This window comes from Orycteropus afer, unplaced genomic scaffold, assembly GCF_000298275.1.
Source record: "Orycteropus afer afer isolate SDZICR_OR568_19922 unplaced genomic scaffold, OryAfe1.0 scaffold00578, whole genome shotgun sequence".
Classification (NCBI taxonomy): Eukaryota; Metazoa; Chordata; class Mammalia; order Tubulidentata; family Orycteropodidae; genus Orycteropus; species Orycteropus afer.
In genome coordinates, this window is record NW_006922165.1 from 575,330 (window position 1) to 581,407 (window position 6,078).

The window sequence follows — 6,078 nt, forward strand, 5'->3', positions numbered from 1 at the left end:
GCTTTTAAGATCCCAGTTGCTACTTGCCAAAGTAGGAGGTGGAACAATGTTTTGTATAGTATGTTATGCCAGTTGAGCTTGATGTCCCCTGAGACTATGGTCCCAAGCCCGCAGGTTCAACCACTCGGTCGCTCTGGGTAGCTGTAAAGCCAGGATTCTAGGGTCCCAAATCTTGTTCATAGCACTACTGGCCACTGACATTAGGGGAATGGCCCCAGCCACTCAGAGTTCCAAGAGCTTTGGCTGGTGAGACAGAAGTACCAGTTCCACTCCTCAGAGACATCTCATCCATTACTTCTGCATTTTTCCTCCTAACCTGCAGATCACTGGCTTCAGTGGCTCTTGTGAACCCTTTTGTTTTTTTACCCACTGGAGTTGTTTCTTCCACTTCCTGGACCTTAGAACCCTACATTTGATTCTTGCTTTACTGCACCTCCTGACCTCAGTCTCCTATTATAATCGAACACTTTGAGTTGAAATCATTTGCCAGCTAATATAGGAACAAACCTGGTCCAAAAATATCACTAATATTACATCCAGTGGAAATATTTGTGGTTTCAGGTGCAGTGTGAAATTCAGAATTGTCTAATGGAACTTTATAATAATTATGGGAGTTCTTCTAATAGATTTAAATGTTTGAGAGGAAGGAGTTAAATATTACAACTTACAATGTATGTTCCAACTTTAGGAACAAAGTGAAGTGCCAAGGTGGGTATATTTTTTATGGATAAATAGAATTTGATTTAATGACATTATTAGTGAGGGAGCATGGTGTTAAACAAGGCTTAATTATTTGGTTCAAGAATGAGATATTTAAGTGCTTGATTGCCTAATGCTTTACATGGTTTTGTTCTTTTTGACACCTTTGTATTAAGAACTACAGTTTAGTCAAGGGAGCTGTATATATCAAAGGAAGACAGAGATATATCCATTCAGAGTGATATGGCCTTGATTTATAGATACTAGTTAGTTAGTTAGTACAGAGCCCAGAAGCCTATAAGAGCTACAGAAGCCAGCAAAACCCTCCCACAGCGATCCCAGAGAACCAAGTCACAGAATCACCCCCTCCCAGGAGATATTACACCAGCATGGTCCTGTAATGAGGCAATAATTATGGAAACAACTAGCAGAGACACATTGTTTGATGGGAGCATTCTATCTCTAATGGTAGTCCTTCTCTCTGGAGCAGACCCTTCTTGGAACTGAATGGGAAGCATACTTATGCCTAACAATCAGCCATCTCTAGAGAAGTTGTTTTTTTTGTGTGTGCCATCAAGTCCATTCCGATTATAGCAACCCTATACAACAGAGTAGGACTGCTACACAGGCCTTTTTGGGCTATAATCATTATGAGAGCAAACTGCCAAGTTTTTTCGCCTGTAGAACCGTTGGTAGGTTCACATCATCAGCTTCTCAGTTAGCAGCCAAACACTTAAGCATTGCACCAAGTTAAAAACAAAAACCAAACTCACTCCCATCAAGTCTATTCTGACTCATAGCGACCCCTCCTTAGGTTTCCAAGGTGGTATCGCCACAGATTGCCCAGTCTTCCTTCCAAGGAGTGGCACCAAGTTAGCCAACCTCAAATCAGCTCTCCTGTCCTGCCAGCAAGAGCTCTGGTGGTGCAGTGCCTAAGGCATTTGACTGCTAATCAGAAGGCTGGTGGTTCAAACCCACCTGCATGCTCTGCAGAAGGAAGATTGGGCAATCTACTTGTGTAAAGAAACCCAGAAACCCACAGTGAGTTGTTGTTGTTTTTAAATAATTCTGCTAATACTCTAGGAGGGAAGGGTTTGAAAGTAACTATATTATTCATCTCTTTGAATCCTCACAACAAGATTTGTGATTTAATTTTACAGACGAGGAGATGGAGTCTCAGCAATTGTAACAGATACAATCAATTGCCAATCCAGCAACATTCACACCTTTCTCTTTTCCAATACTACCTGATTTTAGTCAGGTATCCCAACTTCTCTGTATGATCATCTACTTTAGGAGTCTCATCATCAGCCTGGGAGGGAGGGAGAAGAAATCATGATTTATGTATGCCAATCACAATGAACCCACTTCCTTTTCCAGTTATTGCAACACACTTCTGGCCAAGGAGATATGGTGCTACATCTAGAAATGCTTTCTTGGTGATAAAAGAAACAAACCCTCTTCTTCTGCTGATCATTATTGGGTTAGCATGAGATCTCTAGACCTGAGGCTGCCACCTTGTAATCATGGGGACAGCAAAGCTAGGCACTCAGGCCAATTCACTGAAGATGACAAAGGAAAATGTTGGAAAAACCAATGTTCTTCATTACATTATTGAGCTGTTGGAGTTATCCCTTTAACCACATCTTCTTAATACACCCACTGCTATTGAGTCGATTCTGAGTCATAGTGACCCTTATAGGACACAGTAGAACTACCCCCACAGGGTTTCCAAGGCTGTAAATCTTTACAGAAGCAGACTGCCTCATCTTTCTCCCATGGAGCAGCTGGTAGCTTTGAACTGCTGAACTCTTGGTAAACTGCTGAATGCCTTTAACCACTGTACCACCAAAGTTCCAGCCTTATAACCAAAACCAAACCAAATTCACTGCCATCAAGTCCATTACTCATAGCAACACCTCCTTGGGTTTCCCAGGTGGTATCTCTACGGAAGTAGATTGCCCAGTCTTCCTTCCGAGGAGTGACTGGTGGGTTTGAACTGCCAGCCTTCTGGTTAGTAGTCAAATGCCTTAGACACCATGCCACCACAGCTCCCAGACTTACTATGTTGTTATTGTTGTTATGTGTCGTCGAGTCGGACCTGACTTATAGCAACCCTTCCTTGGGTTTCCAAGGCAATAGAGTGCCCCCATTTTCCCCTCCTTGGGTTTCCAAGGCAGTAGATTGCCCCATCTTCCTTCTGAGGAGTGGCTGATGGGTTTTAACCACCAACTTACTGGTTACTGTAGGATATAAAATTGTTTTTTAGTTATTCAGTCATTCTGGGTTGGAATTTCTTTTACTTGCAACCCAAAGCATCCTAACAGATCTAGAAGGTAAGTGACTTGCCTAAGGTCAACAACGACAACATAGAGCTTAGATAAAATTCTTTCTCATCAGATTATTTTGAAGAGAGGGCTCCATAGTTCCGAAAGTTTGGCCAATGGTAATTTAGACCAACCTCTGTGTTGGTCTGAGAAATTACCTATAATAACATATACTATCTGCTTTGCTGATGTATGCAACAAAGTCAAAGATTCATTTCACAGGATCCATTAGGATCTTTCAGCACAGAATGATCTTTCTGTTCATCAGGCATCTGTCAACTATCTAGCACTAAAAAAGACTCCTTGAAAACTATTTTTTAATAATACAAAACAAATCTCCTCTCTCTCTTCAGTGTTTTTCCTCTCTGAAGTATCACAGCTGTTTCTTATTCTGCCCATAGTGTCAAGATAACAGGATTTAATTACCAAATTTATACACCACCAGCATAGTATAAATGCATGGGCCTGAAATAAAGTGAATGCAGTTATTAAAAAAAGAAAAGAAATGCTCTATCAATACAGTGACAGCTGACACAGAGAGGACAGTTTTATTTACTTTATCTCCTTGCAGGAAGCAGTTAAGCCATTTCAAAGAGATTATTGGGTTTTAATGATCCAGGACATTAAAAGACATCTTTCCTGGCAACAGTGACACTGTATCTCAGGTAAAGGAGGCAATAAATTCAGGACATAATGGCTCTGTTTTTAGCAACCCCTCCCCACTCATTCCCAAAGGTGGACCAACCATGGCTACTCTCCAGGTGGTGTGGGCCACTGGCTGGGGATTGAAGAATGTTATTTAGTGTTCTCGGTGGGCATGGGGAGATCTTTCTAGATTAGGACTCAGTAGCTTTTAGGCCATCCAATGAAAACTACTGCTGGCCCTACCCCCAAGTGCCAGAGGAAGAAAGAAATGAAGGATAATAGGAAAGTAGGAGAAAGGATGATAAAGAAGGAAGGAAACATCACTAAGCATCACTAAGCATGATGCAGCAGAATCTACCCACATTGCATTTCTGCTGCCCTGCCCCTCCTGAGCAACAGGACATCTTTTTCTGGACAAAGTTCAGGTTCCAAAAATCAGTCTCCTTTGGGTTCCCCTGGAGCGGATAGGCAGCTAGAGATCAGATAAGAAATAGTTTCCAAATGTACACAGTGTCTCCACCCAAGAAGCTTTCCTTTTTATCTATTTTGTATTTTAGGCTTTCTCATAAGATTATTTTGAAGAGAGGACTCCATAGTTCCAAAAGTTTGGCTAATGGCAATTTAGACCAACCTCTGTGTTTTGTAGAAACTGAGGACCAGAGGGGAGAAGTGAAGGTCTTGAGACAGCTGAAGATAGAGATGGTGCTAGGAACCAGGTGTCCATCATTCCTAGGCTGGTGCTCTTTCTGCTACCCCTAAATTTCTCCTGATAGGATGGACAGCATCTAAAGGGGTGACTTTGAATGTCTACCATTCTCAGTAGCAACCACACTAGCCAGTATCTGTGTCCTGTCCAGGTAAAGAAGAAAATGGCTAAGTGGCCTTCTCTTCCGAGGTGTTCTCTCTTAGATCTACAAAGTAAAGATTCAGTTGTTAGTTTGGTATTCCCAGTACAGTCAGATTTGACTGAGCCGAATATATATACTTCACAGTCTCCTAGAGTTTTATACAAAAATCCTGGCCTAGACCTGTTCTCTGGTAGCATAGTGCCTAACACACTTGACTGCTAACCAGAAGGCTGGCACTTCAAACCCACCAGCCACTCCTCTGAAGGAAGGTTGGGCAATCTACTTCCATAGTGATATCTCCTCAGAAACCCAAGGAGGGGGTCTCTATGAATCAAGTCCAATTCAATAGCACATAACAACAACAGACCTGTTCTCTGGGAATATGGACAAAACAAGGTTCCCTCAGTTTCCACAGCTGTGAAATGAGGAAAATAACAGCACTTACATCTTAGAGGATTAAAATAGAGCATGTACCAAAAGAGTTTTTAATTTTTTGATCGTCAATATTAGGATGTTCTCATCTCCCAGAACTATATGGACCCAACAAGGTGCCATGGTGAGAAACTCCATTTGTTACCCATGTTCCTAATGATAGTCGTTTTCTGCAAACATAATTGGTTTACAGCTGAGTTTTGCAGAGAAATTTCTAGACTTCTCTGCTGAATTTAATTAAGAATATAAGATTTGGATGCAGCTTCAATAGGGTCATAGCCATTAAGAAGAGCCAGTAATGTGAGCCACTTAAGTGGGGCCTTGACTCTTTCTTCTGAGGGGAACTCATGGACCACCTAACCCAGAAAGCCAATCTAGAAATTGCATTTTTCTGGGAGGTCAGGGCTCAAGCAGATGAGCTGCTTAAAGTGCTCAGCCCAGGGCAGGCCTGAGATCAAACAGGTTTGAGAAGGTTTTGTGATGGCAATATGGAGTGAGGAGGAGAAATCTACATTGGAACCTTGGAGTTGGATGGAATCAGTGCCCTTCTCACAGAGCATCAAGGCATGAGGGAGAAAGGACATGGACTGAGGTTATAACATGCATCACTATAACTAACTGAGCTGCCAGGTAAAATCAAGACCTCAGATCTACAAGGCAAACCAAAAGAAATAAAGAACCATTGCTTGTTATATTAATAAGCACATTAGTAAATAGCACTCAGAATACAGATACAAATAGGAAGATTCTAGAAGGACTCTTGTATTGAACCCATTCACCTCTTATAGCAGAAAGGAAAGAAACCCCAATTGTGAGAAAACTATCTTGAGAGAGGTGGGCCAGCAGTGCTCAGTAGCCATGACTGGAGCCAGCTTGCTTGGGTGATATTTGGCCTCAGCAGAATAAAAATTGAGCAATTTGGGGCAAATTCCTTAGCCTCAGTAAGCCTCAGTTCCCACTGCTGTGAAATGGGGATAATAGCATTTATATCTTAGAGCTATGTGAGGATTAACATTCATCATCACAAAAGACGTTTCAAGATCTGTCCTGAAATACAGTGCTGTCAGTGATAGGATAATATCCATACACCTACAAGGAAGACCCGTTAATATGACTGTTATTCAAAT